The 18,844-nt window shown below is 50.4% G+C and overlaps 1 protein-coding gene and 1 non-coding gene across 2 annotated transcripts in view; both read right to left on the bottom strand.

Moving 5' to 3' along the window:
- GDNF (glial cell derived neurotrophic factor) overlaps positions 1 to 4,693 on the bottom strand; it is a 57,091-nt gene extending 52,398 nt beyond the window's left edge. The window contains exon 1 of the mRNA XM_007672235.4: positions 4,576 to 4,693. The gene's annotated coding sequence lies outside the window, so the exon portion shown is untranslated. The remainder of the gene's footprint in view (positions 1 to 4,575) is intronic.
- Positions 4,694 to 14,719: 10,026 nt separating this feature from the next.
- Positions 14,720 to 14,857, bottom strand: LOC114810783. Its single transcript, XR_003758476.1, has one exon. It is a non-coding gene; the product is annotated as a small nucleolar RNA SNORA7 (small nucleolar RNA).
- Positions 14,858 to 18,844: the final 3,987 nt, after the last annotated feature.

The following is an 18,844-nucleotide window of genomic DNA, read 5'->3' as shown; positions in this document are numbered from 1 at the left end:
GAGCGCTCCAGGACTTTGCCGGTTGCAGAGAAACAGCCCCTGTTCCTCGCAAATTCCCAACATCTCTCGCCTTCACGGTGGGCAATTTCGGCTATTTATTAGGCGCCTCCTCGGTGAGGCGTTCCTCCCTGAGCTCCCACTATATGCAGAACGCCTTACCGGGAGCTCGGGAAACACAAATACCATACTTATTATTATTATTATAAAATAGAAGTACAGAGGCAACCTTCTTGCTTTGGAGGAGGCTAAAACTCTAATAAAGGCCGTGGCCCAGAGGCCTCCCTTTCTTTCTCTGCCTCTCATTCATTCAAACTTATTTATTGAGCGCTTACTATGTGCAGAGCACTGTACTAAGCGCTTGGAATGTCTAATTCGGCAACAGATAGAGACAATCCCTGCCCAGCGACGGGCTCGCTATCTTAACGACGGGCTCACAGTACCTCTCGTTCAATGGATCAATATAATAATAATGTTAATGTTGGTATTTGTGAAGCGCTTACTATGTGCCAAGCACTGTTCTAAGCGCTGGGGTAGATACCAGGTAATCAGATCGTCCCACGTAGGGCTCACAGTCTTCATCCCCATTTTCCAGATGAAGTCACTGAGGCCCCGAGAAGTTAAGCGACTTGCCCAAGGTCACACACCTGACAAGTGGAGGAGTTGACATCAGAACCCATGACCTCTGACTCCCAAGCCCGGGTTCTTTCCACTATGCCACGCTTATCTTATCTGCTCTATTGTACTTTCCAAGCGCTTAGTACAGTGCTCTGCACACATGAAGCGTTCAGTAAATACGGTGGAAGTCACAGAGGGCCTACTCTGTGCAGGGCACTGTACTGGACGCCCTGGCTGCGCTCCAGTCAGCTTTACCCCTCGCCCGGATCCCCTCCCCAGGGCAGGGAGGGAGCAAAAAGTAGGACGTGGGTTCTAATCCCGGCTCCGCCACTTGGTCCGCCGGGTGACCTTGGGCGAGCCACTTCACTTCTCTGTGCCTCGGTGACCTCATCTGGAAAAGAGGGTTTTGAGACCGTGAGAGGGAGTGGATTGAGCCCGGGCCTGGGAGTCGGGAGGTCTCGGGTTCTAATCCCGGCTCCCCCATTTGTCTGCTGCGTGACCTTGGGCGAGTCACTTCCCTGAGCCTCGGTAACCTCATCTGGAAAATGGGGATTGAGCCTGTGAGCCCCATGCGGGACGGGGACTCTGTCCAACCCGATTCCCTTGTCTCCACCCCAGCGCTTAGCACGGTGTTTGGCACCAAGTAAACGCTTGACAAACACCATCATTATTATGATTCACTTCTCCGTGCCTCAGTTCTCCCCTCGTCTGTAAAAACGGGGATTAAGACTGTCGGCCGACCCGATGACCTTGTATCGCCCCCAGCGCTTAGAACAGCGCCTGGCACATAGTAAGCGCTTACCCAATAACCATCATTATTATTATTCACTTCTCCGTGCCTCAGTTCTCCCCTCTGTGAAACGGGGGTGAAGGCTGCGAGCCCCGCGCGGGACAACCCGATGATCTCGGAACTCCCCCAGCGCTTAGCACAGTGCTTGGCCCAAAGTAAACGCTTAAGGAATACCAATAATATTATTATTATTCACTCCTCCGTGCCTCGGTACTCCCCTCGTCTGTAAAAATGGGGAGGAAGGCTGTGAGCCCCGCGCAGGACAACCCGATGACCTTGTATCTCCCCCAGCGCTTAGAACAGGGCTTGGCACACAGTGAGCGCTTACCCAATAACCATCGTTATTATTATTCACTTCTCCGTGCCTCAGTTCTCCCCTCTGTAAAATGGGGATGAAGATCTGCGAGGCCCGCGCCGGCCAACCCGATGACCTCGGAACTCCCCCAGCGCTTAGCCTAGTGCTTGGCACATAGTAAGCGCTTAAGACATACCATTATTATTATTATTGTTGTTATTATTCACTTCTCTACGCTTCAGGTTCCCTCCTCTGTAAAATGGGGATGAAGACGGCGAGGTCCGCGCCGGCCAACCCGATGCCCTCGGAACTCCCCCAGCGCTTAGCACAGTGCTTGGCAGAGACTCGGCGCTTACCCAATAACCATCATTATTATTATTCACTTCTCCGTGCCTCAGTTCTCCCCTCTGTAAAATGGGGGTGAAGACCGCGAACCCCGCGCGGGCCGACCCGATGACTTGGTATCTCCCGCAGCGCTTAGAGCAGTGCCTGGCACAGAGTAAACGCTTAAGAAATACCATCGTTTTTATCACCCTTATTCACTTCTCCGTGCCTCAGTTCCCTCCTCTGTAAAATGGGGGTGAAGGTTGCGGGACAACCCGATGGATGACCTTGCGTCTCCCGCAGCGCTTAGCACGGTGCCTGGCACATAGTGAGCGCTTAAGGAATACCATTATTATCATCATTATCATTCGGTTCTCCGTGCCTCAGTTCCCTCCTCTGGGAATTGGGGAGATGAATAATAATAATAATGTTGGTATCTGTTAAGCGCTTACTAGGTGCCGAGCACTGTTCTAAGCGCTGGGGTAGACATAGGGGAATCGGGTTGTCCCACGTGGGGCTCACAGTCTTAATCCCCATTTTACAGATGAGGGAACTGAGGCCCAGAGAAGTGAAGTGACTTGCCCCCAGTCACCCAGCCGACAAGTGGCAGAGCCGGGATTCGAACTCGTGAGCCCTGACTCCAAAGCCCGCGCTCTTGCCACTGAGCCCGCGGGCCAACCCCATGAAGTCGGAACTCCCCCAGCGCTTAGCACAGAGTCAGCGCTTCCCAAACGCCCTCATTAGCATTCCCTTCTCCGTGCCTCGGTTCCCTCCTCCGTAAAATGGGGATAAGACTGCGAGCCCCGCGCGGGCCAAACCGATGACCTGGGAAGCCTCCCAGCGGTTAGCGCAGTGCTCGGCACAGAGTAAGCGCTTAAGAAATGCCATCGTTATTATCATTAACCTTCAGTTCTCCGTGCCTCAGTGGCCTAATCTGGAAAATGGAGATGAAGACCGCGAGCCCCGCGCGGGACAACCCGATGAACTCGGAACTGGCCCAGCGCTTAGAACAGCGCTTGGCACAGACTAAAAATACCCTTCGCCGACGCCCTCATTACCATTCCCTTCTCCGTGCCTCAGTTGCCTCCTCCGGAAAACGGGGATGAAGAGGGCGAGCCCCGCGCGGGACAACCCGATGACCCTGGATCTCCCGCAGCGCTCAGACCAGGGCTTGGCACAGAGTAAACGCTTCAAATATTTCATCATTATTAGCATTATTGTTCACTTCCCCGGGGATGAACCCGATGACCACGGAACTCCCCTAGCGCTTAGCACAGCGCTTGGCACAGCGTAAAAATGCCCTCCTTATCCTTCCGTTCCCCGTGCCTCAGTTCCCTCCTCCTTAAAATGGGGATGAAGACTACGAGCCCCACGCGGGCCAACCCGATGACCCTGGATCTCCCGCAGCGCTTAGCGCAGCGCTTGGCACGCAGTGCTCTGCCCAGAGTAAGCGCTCAATAAACACCGTTCGATGAATAGTAGACGCTTCAACAATGCCATTATTATTATCATGATTAGTCACTTCCCCGGAGATGAAGACCAAGGGCCAACCCGTTGACCACGGAACTCCCTCAGCCCTGGGCACAGCGCTTGGCCCAGAGTCGGCGCTTCCCAAATAGCCTCATCATCCTTCCGTTCCCCGTGCCTCAGTTGCCTCCTCCGGAAAAAGGGGATGAAGAGGGCGAGCCCCGCGCGGGACAATCCGATGACCCTGGATCTCCCGCAGCGCTCAGAGCAGCGCTTGGCACAGAGTAAACGCTTCAAATATATCATCGTTATTAGCATTATTATTCACTTTCCCGGGGATGAAGACCGCGAGCCCCTCGCGGGTCAACCCGATGACCACGGAACTGCCCTAGCGCTTAGCACAGCGCTTGGCACAGCGTAAAAATAGCCTCACTATCCTTCCGTTCCCCGTGCCTCAGTTCCCTCCTCCGGAAAAAGGGGATGAAGAGGGCGAGCCCCGAGCGGGACAATCCGATGACTCTGGATGTCCCTCAGCGCTCAGACCAGGGCTTGGCACAGAGTAAACGCTTCAAATATATTATCATTATTAGCATTATTATTCACTCTCCCGGGGATGAAGAGGGCGAGCCCCTCGCGGGGCAACCCGATGAGCCTGGATCTCCCGCAGCGCTCAGACCAGGGCTTGGCACAGAGTAAACGCTTCAAATATTTCATCATTATTAGCATTATTATTCACTTTCCCGGGGATGAAGACCGCGAGCCCCTCGCGGGGCAACCCGATGACCACGGAATCCCCCCGCCCCCGTCTCCAGTCCCGAGCACAGCGCTTGGCTCAAAGTCAGCGCTTCCCAAATACCCTCATCATCCTTCCGTTCCCCGTGCCTCAGTTGCCTCCTCCGGAAAACGGGGATGAAGAGGGCGAGCCCGGCCCACGCGCCGACCGCGGAATCCCCCCCCCCCCGCCCCCAGCGCCGAGCACAGCGCTTGGCACAGAGTCAGCGCTGGAGAAACAATCGCGACGACGACGATGATGATGAATTATTCTTATTAATAATAGAGTAATGGGCCCGGGGCGGGTCCTTACCTGTGCTCCGGGCTGGGCAGACCCCCGGCTGGACATGAACTCCGGGAGCGGCTGGTCCTGGCCGAGGCTGGCCAGCGGGAAGGAAGGGGGGGGCCGGGAATTCTGCTGGGAAAATTCAGAATTCCCGGCGGGAGCGGGAGCGGGAGAGGGCCGGGCGGGGAGAGGGGACCGGAGCCCGGGCCGGGCGACCACCCCGCTGCGAAACGCTGCCACCGACGATGCGACCGGCGCCGGCAGCGAGGCCGCCGGTGCGGGGGGAGAGGCGGGGTCCCGCTTTTGGGGGGGTCCCGTCCCCGGGCCCCCCCGGCCCTCCCCTCCCCCGGGTGCGGGTTCAGCAGCCGCGGGGTCCGGAGGGGAGCCGGGGTCCGGGCCGGGGCGGGGGTCCGCCCCCGCCCCCGCAGAGGTCGAGGTCCTGCCTAGAAAGGGCGGCCGGACACCCCATCAATCCCAGAGGACCGCCCAGAGGAGGCATCGGGGCTCCCGGAGCGGCTGGGGGGGGGGGGGGCGGGGATCCGGGGAAAGGGGGGGATGCCAAGGCGCACCGACACCCGGGGGGGGGTCCCTTTCCTCCCTCCCTCCCCCCGCCTGGGGAGGAGGGGGGCTTCCAGGAGGCCTTCCCGGAGGAGGCTCCCTCCAGCCGGGGCGTCCCGCACTCCTGGGTCCCCTTGCGCCCCGGGGGAGGGGGTGGGGGGATTCCCCCACCCGGTGGATCTCCTCCTCCTCCTTCTCCTCCTTTCCCCTCCTCCTGCTCCCGTCTCTCTCTATCTCCGGGTCTCTGGGGGGGGGGGGGGGGGCGTCTCTCGCAGTGTCTCTCTTCTGGGGGTGGGGGGGAAGCAGGGCGAGGGACTCGCCAGCCGGAGAGCGGTATATCCCGGAGGGCAGAAGGGAGCTGCCCAATGGAAGGAGGAAGCCTGAATGGCAGGGCCGGCCGGCCGAGGAGATGCATAAATAGGCCGGTCTCCCTCTGACGTGACCCTCGGGGGCTCCTCTGATTCGCCTTCGGACCTAAACACCCGGTCGAAAAGCCAGGACCAGACGGGCTCCGAATGCTTGAGGCCTGAAGTCACGGGCCCCGCTTTATCGTCTATTACATGGGCCGGCGGCGCTGCCCCAGTCCTCCGAAGCCGGCCGGGCCCGGGGCCCCGGCCTGCCTTTCCCCGCTCGTCGTCCTAACGGGATCGGAGCCGCCCGGGCCCCTCCTCGTCACCTTCGAAATCCCCGCTCCCCGGCCCCGGGATCCTCCCGGCGCTCAGAACGGCGCCCGGCACAGAGTAAGCGCGTGTCGACCGCCGTCCTCGTCGCCGTTGTCGTTGTCCCTGGGGGAGGCGGGTCCGGACGGCAGACCGACCGTCGGCGGTCGACGGGGTCGTGAGGATGACGACGACGGCGATGGCGTTCATTAAGCGCCTGCTATGTGCCGGGCGCTCTTCTGAGCGCCGGGGAGGCTACGAGGCCAACGGGTCGTCCCGCGCGGGGCTCCCGGTCTTCATCCCCGTTCTACAGAGGAGGGAACCGAGGCACAGAGAAGCCAAGTGGCTTGTCCGGAGCCAGCCGGCTGACAAGCGGCGGAGCCGGGATTAGAACCCACGCCCTCTGACTCCCAAGCCCGTGCCGTCTCCACCGAGCCGCGCCGCTTCTCCGTCGTGATGAGGATGATGGCATTTCTTAAGCGTTGACTGTGTGCCGACCACCGTTCCAAGCGCTGGGGAGGACGCGAGGCGATGGGGTCGTCCCACGTGGGGCTCACGGTCTTCATCCCCATTTTACAGATGAGGGGACGGAGGCGCGGGGAAGCCGAGTGACTTGCCCGAAGTCACGAAGCCGCCGAGCCGCCGAGCCGGGATTTGAATCCGTGACCTCTGACTCCCAAGCCCGGGCTCCTTCCACTGAGCCACGCTGTAGAGGAGCGGTGTGGCCTAGTGGATAGAGCAGGGGCCCGGGAGTCAGAAGGACCTGGGTGCTAATCCAGGCTCTGCCTCCTGTCTGCCGGGTGACCTTGGACAAGTCACTTCGCTTCCCTCTGCCTCGGTTCCCTCGTCTGTAGAATGGGGATGGAGACCGTGAGCCCCATGTGGGACAGGGACTGGGTCCAACCCGATTTGCTCGTATCTGCCCCGGTGCTCGGTACAGGGCCCGGCACACAGTAAGCACTTAACAAATGTCATACTCGGTGCTTAGAACGGTGCCTGGCACACAGTAAGCGCTCGACAGAGGCCATAGTCAGCGCTTAGAACAGTGTCTGGCACACAGTAAGCGCTCGCCAAATGCCATAGTCAGCGCTAAGGACAGTACCTGGCACATAGAGCTCAACAAATGCCATAATCAGCATTTAGAACAGTGCTTGGCACCTAGTAAGCGCTTCCCAAATGCCGCAATTATTACTTTACTGAGTTTTTATTTTAATGCCAAGCTACGGATTCGTACTAGATTATACGAATTGCATCACTTCCGATGACATTTCAAACACCACGTCCACGGTATTGTCTGAAGGGTTCTGATTTCACGCGTTGAAGTACGGAAGGAATGAGTCTCACCTTGGCGATTCGTGTGTGTTTCACAAGGTATTCGCTGGCTCGACCGGCTGACGGCACTTTTCTTCGGCCTTCGGCTGAGCACGGCAGAGGATTTCTATGATGTTTCGGTGTTTTCATTGGTCCAGTAGTATTTCTAGAGCGCTCACTATGCGCAGAGCACCGTACTAAGCGCTTGGAATGTACAATTCGGCAACAGATAGGGACAATCCCTGCCTTTTGATGTCTGTCTCCCCCTCCCCTAGGCTGTAAGCCCACTGTGGGCAGGGATGGTCTCTCTTTATTGCTGTATTGTACTAGTCCAAGCGCTTAGTACAGCGCTGTGCACCCAGTAAGTGCTCAATAAATACGATCGAATGAATGAATGCTTATTGTTATATTTTACGCTCCCCAGTACAGAGTCTGCACACAGTAAGGGCTCAATAGATACGACTGACGGACTGACATTTTGCTAGCCGGGGACCACCGTACAAAGAATCGACGGTCTCGGTTTACCTACATCTACCGCTGGTATTTGTGGCTCGTTGAATTGTTCGGGAGTGTGCATCTTCAGGAAGGTGGTGCGGGCAATTGATGGAGGAAATGTAGGCGGGCCTAGAGGAAGGGCCGATCAATTAATCAATCAATGACGTTTATTGAGTGCTTATTGAGGACTGTACGAAGTGCTCGGGAGAGGACAGTACGACAGATACGATACTCGTTCCCTGCCCACAGAGAGCTTACCGTCTAGAGAAAGGAAAGAAGCCCGCATTATTAAGATCTCGGTAAAAGTCAGGGATTAGCTGCTTTGGAGAGTTATCGCTGAAGCTAGTGCGGGAGGAAGATCGTTCTCACTGACATTACCGAGGTTTAAAGTTACGTGGAAATGAAACTGCAGTCGTCCCCCAAACGTCACAGCCGACAAGTGGCGGAGCCGGGTTTTTAGCTGACCTAAAAAGCGAGTTGCATACGCTTCATTCGACTCTCTGTGGGGTTGAGGATCTGGACCCGTCCTGTATAGATTAGCTCTCAAATCGAGAAATCACTCGGAGTGGGGGCCCCGAGAACTCCTAAGAACCCGAAGTAGTTTGTTGGGTGACGCCGTGGCAATTGGGCGAAAGCATTCGTCCGTAACTGCAAACCGCCAGTGACGTTCCCTGGATCTGACGAGGAAGCTAAACCGTTGTTCTTACCACAACGGCAATGTTGGTATTTGTTAAACGCTATGTGCAGAGCACTGTTCCAAGCGCTGGGGTAGATACAGGGTCATCAGGTTGTCCCACGTGAGGCTCACAGTCTTAATGCCCAGTTTACAGATGAGGTAACTGAGGCCCAGAGAAGTGAAGCGACTCGCCCACAGTCACAGAGCTGACAAGTGGCCGAGGCGGGATTCGAACCCATGACCTGTGACCCCCAAGCCTGTGATCTTTCCACTGAGCCACGCCGCTTCCCGCAGGTTTGACGTTGGGGGGTGATTAGTTTTTTAGAGAGGGTGAGGACCTGGGCCACGGTGCCGATGAGCTTTCTCTCCCAGGGCTTCAGCCCTCGTGGCTTGTGGCCTAGTGGATAGAGCAAGGGTCCGGGAATCCGAAGGACCTGGGTTCTAATCACTTAAAGTGACTTCACGTCTCTGGGCCTCAGTTCCCTCATCTGTAAACCGGGGATAAAGCCTGTGGGACAGGGACTTTGTCCAGGTTGATTAGTTTGTATCCACCCCAGTGCTTAGTAAGTGCCTGGCACATAGTAAGCGCTAAACAAATGCCATTATTATTATTCCTATTATTATTATTGTTGTTGTTGTTAAGATAACCTTTTAAAAGTGCCTTGCTGTCGACTCTCTAACGGCTCATTTTGTTCCCCCATTCTGGAGCGCCCTCTCTTCCCACACACCTGGCAGACTACAACTTTCCTCAAGTTTGAAGCTCTCCTACAATCCCTACCTCCTCCAGGGAGCCTTCCCTGATTAATTCTCAATAACCTAGTTTTATCAGCGTGGCTCAGTGGAAAGAGCCCGGGCTTGGGAGGCAGAGGTCATGAGTTCGACTCCCGGCTCTGTCACTTGTCAGCTGTGTGACTGTGGGCGAGTCACTTCACTTCTCTGGGCCTCAGTTACCTCATCTGTAAAATGGGGATTAACTGTAAGCCTCACGTGGGACAACCCGATTACCCTGTATCTCCCCCAGCGCTTAGAACAGTGCTCTGTACGTAGTAAGCGCTTAACAAATACCGACATTATTATTATTATTATTATCATCTCATGACTCATCTCTAGCACTTAGAGAAGCAGCATGGCATGGTGGATAAAGCATGGGCCTGGGAGTCAGAAGGTCACGGGTTCTAATCCCGGCTCCTCCACTTGTCTGCTATGTGACCTGGGGCAAATCACTTCACTTCTCCGTGCCTCAGTTCCCTCATCTGTGAAATGGAGATTGAGACTGTGACTCCCACGGGGGACAGGGACCGTGTCCAACCCGAGTTGCTTATCTCCACCCCGGCACTTAGTTTGATGATGATGATGATGATGGTATTTGTTAAGTGCTTACTATGTGCAAAACACTGTTCTAAACGCTGGGGGAATACAAGGTGATCAGGTTGTCCCACGTGGGGCTCACGGTCTTAATCCCCATTTTACAGATGAGGCAACTGAGGCACAGAGAAGTGAAGTGACTTGCCCAAAGTCACATAGTAAGTGCTTAACAAATAACCTTAATTATTATTACTAGCACTTCTGAATTTAGTTTCATCTTCGGCACTTGCACGTTTATTTGCATTCCAATTTTTTAATGCTGGTTACTCCCACTGACGGGCACGTAGCAATAATAATAATAATGATGGTATTTGTTAAACGCTTACAATGTGCCAAGCACTGTTCTAAGCACTGGGGGGATACAAGGATGCAAGATAATCAGGTTGTCCCACATGGGGCTCACGGTCTTCTTCCCCATTTTCCAGGTGAGGTAACTGAGGCACTTAGAAGTGAAGCGAGTTGCCCAAAGTCACACAGCTGACAAGTGGCAGAGCCGGGATTAGAACCCACGATCTCTGACTCCCAAGCCCGGGCTCTTTCCACTAAGCTACGCTTCGTCTCAAACACCTAACAAATACCATAATTATTGTTATTATCATTACTGTTATTAATAAACATTTTAGTCGGTCGCTCCCATTTAGAGTGCAAGCAACTCGTGGACAGGGAAAATGTCTCTTCGTTCTGTTTCACCTCCCCAACACTAAGAGCAGCATACTGCAGTCGGTGGATGTTCCTCTGCTACTTATATAGGCTGAAAAATAATTTATACTGGGTGAGCAGTAAAGAATGCTGAGGAGTTGAAGTTGGTACAAAAAGACATGAGAATTAGTCATTAAGGAAGCAACACCGCCTAGTGGAAAGAGCGCGGGCCTGGGAGTCAGAGGTCCCGAGTTCTAATTGTGCCTCTGCCACTAGCCTGTTGTGTGATCTGGCCCAAGTCATTTCATTTATCTGAGTTTTGGTTTCCTCAACCGTAAACTGGGGTTTAATTACCTGTTCCCGTTCTACTTAGGTACCGAGCTCCATATGAGATGAGGACCGAGTCTGATCTGCATATACTTATATCTACCCTGGCACTTAGCACAGTGCTTGGACCATAGTAAGTACTTAACATATACCAGCAGCATGGCTAAGTGGAAAGAGCACGGTCTTGGGAGCCAGAGGTCGTGATTCTAATCCTGGCTCTGCCCCTTGTCAGCTGTGGGACTTTGGCAAGCCTCTTGACTTCTCTGTGCCTCCGGTCCCTCATCTGTAAAATGGGGATTAAAACTGTGAGCCCCACGTGGGACGACCTGATTGCCTTGTATCTACCGCAGTGCTTAGAACAGCGCTTGGCACATAGTAAGTGCTTAGCACTTGCCATTATTATTATTAGGATTAGAGAAATGAGGCCAGTTTAATGATATAAACTGGTGACTTGCTGGGTGGTGTGCACCTGTGAATGAATTATATTGCCACTCTTGAAAAAGTACCCTCTGAAAGTGAGTTGGGCTGTCTGTATGGTTGACCAAGAGAGAATGGTCTTACGGGGCCCGGCTAATTCAATCAATAAAGCGCGTAGACTGGAATCAAGAGTCCCCTTCTGTCTCTGACCAGCTGAGGGGCTCGCAGCAAGCCAGTAGCCTCTGATAGATCACGCTGAGAGAAGAACACCCCAACTCACCCCCAACTTAAAAAAAAAAAAACGTTTTTTTTTTTTTTTAAAAGGACCATTGTCTTGTTAAAACAGCCTCTTTCATATTGTGTGGGTCCAACAAAAATAATTATAGTTCGAGAGTTTCGAGAAATTAAATCCCAGTTCTGCCCAGTGGAAAAAAGCACGGGATTAGGAGTCAGGAGACCTGGATTCTAGTTGAGTTTTGTCACTCATCAGTTGAGTGACTTTGGGCAAGTCTCTAAACCTCTCTGAGCCCAAGTTTCCTCCTCTGTAAAATAGATATAAGATACCCGCTCTCCTTACTGCTTAGTTTGGGGCCCCACGAGGGACAGGACTCGCTTCCTATTGACTTTTGCCTACTTTAGTGCTTAGCAGTGGACTTGGTACAGAGTAAATGCTTAGTAAAATCCATAATTAACTAGCTGGTATCAATCATGGGGAATCCCTGTATTAACTGTATCCAATACCAAGTATAGTAAATTGGGTGATTTACGATATTCCTTCAGTGCTCTAGATAGCACCCAAGTACCCTCAGTCCCCATTTCGGTGCCCTAAATATCCCTAGAGGCTGAAAGAGTTAACCTATCTCTCAAACCTATTAACTTTCTCCTGGGGAGTAATGTACACCCTGAATTGACCCCACATGGAGGTCTTTGAGTTCCTGAAAAGGAAAACAGCTATAGGACTCTAAGGTATCACTATTATATATATAGCACATTATAGTTGCAAGCCGAGCTGGACTGTCTCTCATTCATTTTCTTCGAGACAGTCCGGAGAGGGAAAACATTATTCTCTCCCTCACTCTACCTCCAGACAGCCAAAGGTAAATTAGCAATCTATGTATCAGAGGGCTAGGGAGGTGTATGTCGGTAAAGGTGCGGCCCTTCATGATAGGAATATAGAGTATATGGAAACCTGAAAAGAAAGCACAACCCCCAGAATCCATCTATAGCCCCTTCCAAACCCTGCTTGGAAAGGTGACTGATGATCACAAAAATTGTTCTTGTTTCTATCGCTATTGGGAACCGGGGGGTGGTGGGGAGAGTCACACCTTCAGCCAGTATTTTATGATCCTGTAACTCGGATCCTTACTTTTCTCTTTTAGTATTAGATGATGCCCCCTGGCCACTGCAGAATGTAGGATTTCTGAAGGATTTATTCTCTCATCAATGGTATTTTTCTATTCTTCCCCACCAATATGAATCTTTTTGATTCAGCAACCATTGATTTCCACCGGGGATTTGGAGGCTGCTGGAATTAGCACAGCTGTTTGTGCTTATTTTGTTGCTTGTATCCTCATATCACATGAGATGTCAGCACAGCCCTGGGAGTTTGGTAATTACAACTCTGAGAGGCAGCGGAGGGAGCTGATAAATTCAGAACCGTTGGGGAGGTGGAGCTGGTAGTTGGTTTAAAAATGGTAATATTCAGGGACTTCTGGAAGGGCCCCATGATTCAGGAAAACTTCTCCCAGATGTGTGGATAATGGTAAGTTAAATGCAACTTTGGTTTAAATGCCTTTATATGGCTCTTTGAAGTTAACTGCTGTTCTATTTTGTAGCATTTATCAGTGTCAACAAGGTACAACAAAACCATTTTGTTTTGCTTTTGATGAATATTTGCAATCTCTGAAGATTTCAGTGGAGTGGAAGGGATTCAAATACTCAAAACTATGAAAAAGGGAAAAATATAACCCCGGGTTTCAGAGGAGTTCTTAATTACCTGCCAATTTTTGCCTCTTCAATATGTAACCTGTCTTGGCTATTTTAATCATTTTATCGTCACAATTTTTCCTTCATTGTTCCTTACAGGAATGAAACTTGTACATTCTCGTGCTCTCCCGACTCTAAGCTCGTTGTGGGCAGGGAATGTGACTGTTGCGTTGTACTCTCCCAAGTGCTTAGTACAGTGCTCTGCACACAGTAAACTCTCAATAAATACAAGTGACTGGTGAAGATAATTAAGACGTAAAAAATCACATGGAATCTTTAATCTCCTGAAAACCCTGTACTTGTTGGCAGCATTTGTATGGGTGTTGCTTAATCTTCACAGGTTCTCTGGAGAATGTCTGTGTGTGTATCATGGTCTTCTTTGATGCCTTCAAAGAATACAGCAGAATTTTGGGAAAGAATAAACTCAGAGCATGGGCTGTAAGAGTTGTCTTTTTAAACCAGGAACTAGACCTCCCTTCCAAACTTCTCTTTTGAACTCTAAATTAGAACTTCCCCTTGATTCACTAACCAAAACATCTTTTTCTTAGCACTCTTCTGAGCCTTGCAGGCTGGTTAGGATAGGAGAAGCAGCGTGGCGTAGTGGAAAGAGCTCAGGCTTGGGAGTCAGAAGGTTGTGGGTTCTAATTCCGACTCTGCCACTTGTCTGCTGTGTAACCTTGGGCAAGTCACTTCACTTCTCTGGGTCTCAGTTCCCTCATCTGTAAAATGGGAATCGAGACTGTGAGCCCCATGTGGGACAGGGACTGGATCCCACCCGATTAGCTTGTATCCACCCAGTGCTTAGTACAGTAAGTGCTTAACAAATACCACAATTATTATTACAGCAATGAGCTAACAAGCTTGTTGTGGGTAGGGATGGTCTTGAATTGTACTCCCCCAGATGACTAGTATAGTGCTCTACATACAGTAAATGCTCAAAAAATACCATTGATGACTAGGCTGCTGTCCTTCAGAGTTCAAACAGATCCCACTAAGGATCAGAGAGCCACTCATGAGTAGGCATGTGCCTGGCCAATCAGGGATGGAGAGTCTCGCTGTGTTTGTGTCTCACTTCCTCCCATTTTTGCTGTTTCCTCTAAATCTCACAATCACGTGTGCCTCTTTCTTTGCCGAGGGCCATGCCGGCCTGCCTGATATAGTTGGACGACAGTAGTTGAGAAGCAGAGCGACCTTGAGGAAAGAGCACGGGCCTGAAAGTCAGAGGACCTGAGTTCTAATTCTGGCTCTGCCATGTGTCTGCTGTGTGACCTTGTCACTCAAGGTAACTGAGACACAGAGATTTTATCTGTAAAATAGGTATTAAGGCTATGAGCCCCAAGTGGGTCCCGTACTGTGTCCAACCTATCTTGTATCTACTTCAGTGCTTAGTACAGAGCCTTGCACAGAGTAAGCACTTAGATGCCACGTAAAAAACAAAACAAAAGGATGCAGTGTCACTGAAGTTTTGTATTGTTGTATCCTTCCTGTGACCCAGTTTCACCTCACCATACAGTCTTGTCTTATGCTGTCGAGCTGTCTTTGGCCCATAGCGATGCCACGGACACATCTCTCCCAGAACGCCCCACCTCCCTCTGCAATCATTCTGGTAGTGTATCTAGGGAGTTTTCTTGGTAAAAATATGGAAGTGGTTTACCATTGTCTCCTTCCTCGCAGTAAACTCAAGTCTCTGCCCTCGACTCTCTCCCATGCCGCTGCTGTCCAGCATGGATGAGTTTTGACTTGTAGCAGATTGTCTTCCACCCGCTAGCCACTGCCCAAGCTAGGAACGGAATGGATAGGCCTCTGCTTGATTCTCCCTCTCATAGCCGAGACTGGTAGAGGACTGGAAACTCTCCCGGTACGACCCGGAGAGGGGTGATGATACAGTAGCTAGCTGGATATCTTTCTGTCAGTTATTCCTTTATCCCCTCTCAGGATCCCACCTGGAGAGTTTCCAGTACTCTTCCAGTCTCGGCTACGGGAGGGAGAGTCAAGCAGGGGCTTATCCATTCCATTCCCAGCTTGAGCAGAAGCTATCACGTGGAAGGTGATCTGCTACTAGTCACAACTCACCTGTGCTGGGCAGCTATGGCACCGGAGAGGGTTGAAGGTGAAGTCTTGAGTTTACTGCATGGAAGAAGGCGATGGTAAGCCACTTTCATATTTTTACCACGAAAACTCTATGGCAACACTACCAGAACGATTGCAGGTGAAGGTGGGGCGTTCTGGGAGAGATGTGTCCACGGCACGGCTTTGGTTCGGAAACGACTCGACAGTATGATAAGATTCCTCTTCACATTCTCCACTCACGGTATTGTAAATAGTGTAGCTTCAGTGTTAGGAGGCTGACTTCCCTGGTGGTAAGCCTGCCTTGCAATTTGATGTCGGGCGTGATCTGTAAGTGATGCTTATCGAATCACTCATCGAAGTGGGTGCGGGTTCCAGGATGTCTTGTAGAACGTGCTGGTCTTTTGACTCAGTTTTTTTCCTCTGTCGATTGCCTCATTAGCCAGTGTGATAAGTAACAGAATTCTGACGGCATTTAATTTTTTCTTCCAAATAAAGGTCTCCGTCAATGGGATTCCATAGGGCAAGTTAATACTCCAACTTTTTTAAGATCTACCATCATCTGCTCATAGGACTTGGTAGACTTGGTAAAGTGGCTTAGGATTTTCAGGTCTTTGTGTTTTTCCCCCTAGGACAGAGGTCAGCAACTCTTTTGTGCAGAAGAGCCAAACAAAATGAATCTTTGAGCCATTTGTGCACAGAGAGCCAATCGTATAGTCAAAACACACATTAATGTATCTATTTGTGGAGGTGTAATTTTGTCATTAGATTTTAAAGCTGATGTGATACATACCTTGCCGTCTTTTAAGACTCAGAGAAAGGAAACAAACTTTTTTATTCCTGGCTTTTTTCAGTTGGGAAGTTGGGTATCAGAAGGGTTGATGTCACACTCATCCTCCCACGTCATCTCTTCCAATGCTGCCACTTTGATGTACTGGACCTGGTGTGCACTGGGGGAGAATCTTCTTTTCTGGTGTCCATGGTGTCCCTAAATTCGCTCTCCCAAGTCCATAAGACTTGGTTTTTGAGAGAAACTATGGGAAGGAACTGTATCCAACAGGAATTACTTGTTTCCACCCCAGCACTTAATACAGTGCCTGGCACATAATCAGGTCTTAACAAATATCACAATTAGTACCGTAGTGCTAATAGTTAGCTCTTTACTTCCAGTAGTGTTCCCACTAAGGCATGAAGCACAATGAGCGAGTAACCAGGGGTGTAGCACAATGTGAAATTCATGCAAAAGTTTTTATGGGCACAAAACACAGCTAAAGGGACTGCAGTGGAGTGCCAGTGTTAAGTTGTAGCATCGTGACCCGGCAGGGCGTTGCTTTGACAGCTGCTGTCATCTTTTCCCCCTCCATTAGCCAGATGTTTTTCACAATTTCTGCTGGGTTTGTCCATCCTGTAGGATGCACTAGGTGGTTCTTCAGGCAGAACTGGCATTAGAGCTCAGATCTGGACCAGCTTTATTCAATGGGCCAAGAGCAGTGGTTTCAGCACAGTGTAGAGGGCCAATCATGGCCTAGTGGATAGAGCACGGGCCTGGGAGTCAGAAGGATGTGGGTTCTAATCCTGGCTCTGCCATTTATCCGCTGTATAACCTTGGGGAAATCACTTACTTCCCTGTACCTCTTACCTTTATCTGTAAAATGGAGATGACGACTGTGAAACCCCGTGTGGGACGGGGACTGTGCCCAACCCAATTTGCTTGTATCCACCCCATCGCTTTGTACAGTGCCTGGCAAGTAACATGCATTTAACAAATACCAATAAGTATTATCAAAAGCCTTTTGGTTCAGGGGCTAAGTGGAAAGAGTGAGAATTCGGGAATTCTCATTTCAGCTCTACCATTTGCCTGCAGTGGGCAAGTTACTTAATTTCTAAGTGCCTCCATCACCTCATCTGTAAAATGGGGATTAAAAATCTATTCTCCTTCAATTCAATCATTTACTGAGTGCTTATTGTGTGCAGAGCACTGTACTAAGCTCTTGGGAAAGTATAACAGTAGACACATTCTCTGCCCAAAACAAGCTTACAGTCTAGGGCTTACAGTCCTAGATGGACTGTGAATATCATGTGGGGCAGGGATTTTAATTAACCTTACTATCTCGTACTTATCCCAGCAGTGAATACAATGCTTGGCGCTTCGATACCATTATTAATAACATTAGGTACCGTGTCATCAGAGGGCATTTTACCATGCTTTAAATTGAAATGAGAATTAACTTTCAAAATCAGTTGTAGTCACCAAATTAACAAGTGAGTTCCTTGCGAGATATTGGTAAAGGTGGTGACCCATTCTAGACTGTAAACTCATTGTGGGCAGGGAACGTGTCTGCTAATTGTACTGTACTTTCCCAAGTTCTTAATTCAGTTCTCTGCACGTAGAAAACGGTCAAGTACCACTGATCTATTCGAGTGCTTGGTGTTTGCCAAGCACTGGGGTAGGTACAAGGTAATCAGGTTCTCATTGTCTCACAGTCTTAATCCCCATTTTACAGATGAAGTAAGTGAGGCACAGGGGAGCGTAGTGACTTGCCCAACACAGCTGACAAGTGGCGAAGCCAGGATTAGAACCCATAACCTGTGACTCCCAAATCTGTCCTCTTTCTACTAAGCCCAACTGAGTTGGTAGACGTTATCTCTGGATTCTTGGGGAAAGTTAGACCCTGGTTCATACCCAGTGTTTTTAAAAGTAATAAGAAGGAACTCAGGAAGTTATTAATTTTGAACCCCAAGGACCCTGCCACTTATTCACCCCTAGACAGAGAGATCTTATGACATGTGTGCTCTCAAAACAGAGAAATCCGTCCTTTTCCAGTGCTCAATGGTAAGATTTATGCCTCTTCAATTGGGAGGAAGAAAACCAATTAAGACCATGAACTCTAAATGGCACTGTAAGACAAACTGTGAAGTTATATGTTCAAACTGTGGATTTTGACTTGTTCCCTCTGGGAAATACTTCTCATTAAAAGAACCAAGGGGAAGTACACTTCAAAGGGGCTCCTGGCCATGCAGTGTTTAAAACTTGTTAATTAGATGTAATTGTGTACAGCTGTCATGTCGGGCTACTGTTTGTGTTGGCATCCGCTAGACCTAGATCTTTTCACGCTCCTGTTGGTATCCTGGTGTATTTGCTATAATCTTAGAATTTGTCACTATCTAAGGGATTACGTGGTCGTAAATAAAAGCAACAGAGTACATATTTGCCAGACTTTTAAGGCCATTAAGGCAATTCAAAAATAGTGAAGAGGAGATAGCCACCCACGGTGACAAGGCAGGAAAGGGATTTTTTAAAAAATGTTTTTTTTCCCCCCGTCGAAGCTTGAAAGGAACTTTCCATCCGAGATCCACCAGCTTTCTCACTTAGCATTTGTAACTGGGTGGGAATAGAGTGTGGTCTCCCTTTGCATGTTCTTCTCAAGTGAACAATTGCACTTTCAAGCCAGATATTCCTGGGAGAGCAAGAAAGGTCACTGAGACATATTTATTAGCTTATTAAACTAGCTTGCAGCTCCCTTGATATTTATGGTGAAGCTGACATCTGGCCAGCTGCATAGGTTTTTCACTTCCTCCTGGGCAAAGGTCTTAGATGATACTGTGCTTGTTCTGGAAGGCACTTTTAGGACTGAAATCTTATTTGTGGCCTGGATGCCCACTTTTATTATGGCATTTAAGCACTTACTATGTGCCAGGCACTGTTCTAAGTGATATTCATCTGGAATGTGGAAAGTTGGAGTCAGAGATTTTAGTGAAGGACGGAGACCATTTTTGTCAGACCCGGGATGAACGA

The sequence above is a fragment of the Ornithorhynchus anatinus genome, chromosome 3 (assembly GCF_004115215.2).
Source record: "Ornithorhynchus anatinus isolate Pmale09 chromosome 3, mOrnAna1.pri.v4, whole genome shotgun sequence".
NCBI lineage: Eukaryota > Metazoa > Chordata > Mammalia > Monotremata > Ornithorhynchidae > Ornithorhynchus > Ornithorhynchus anatinus.
Note: the sequence above shows the minus strand (reverse complement) of the source record. Positions and strands in the feature narration are given on the sequence as shown.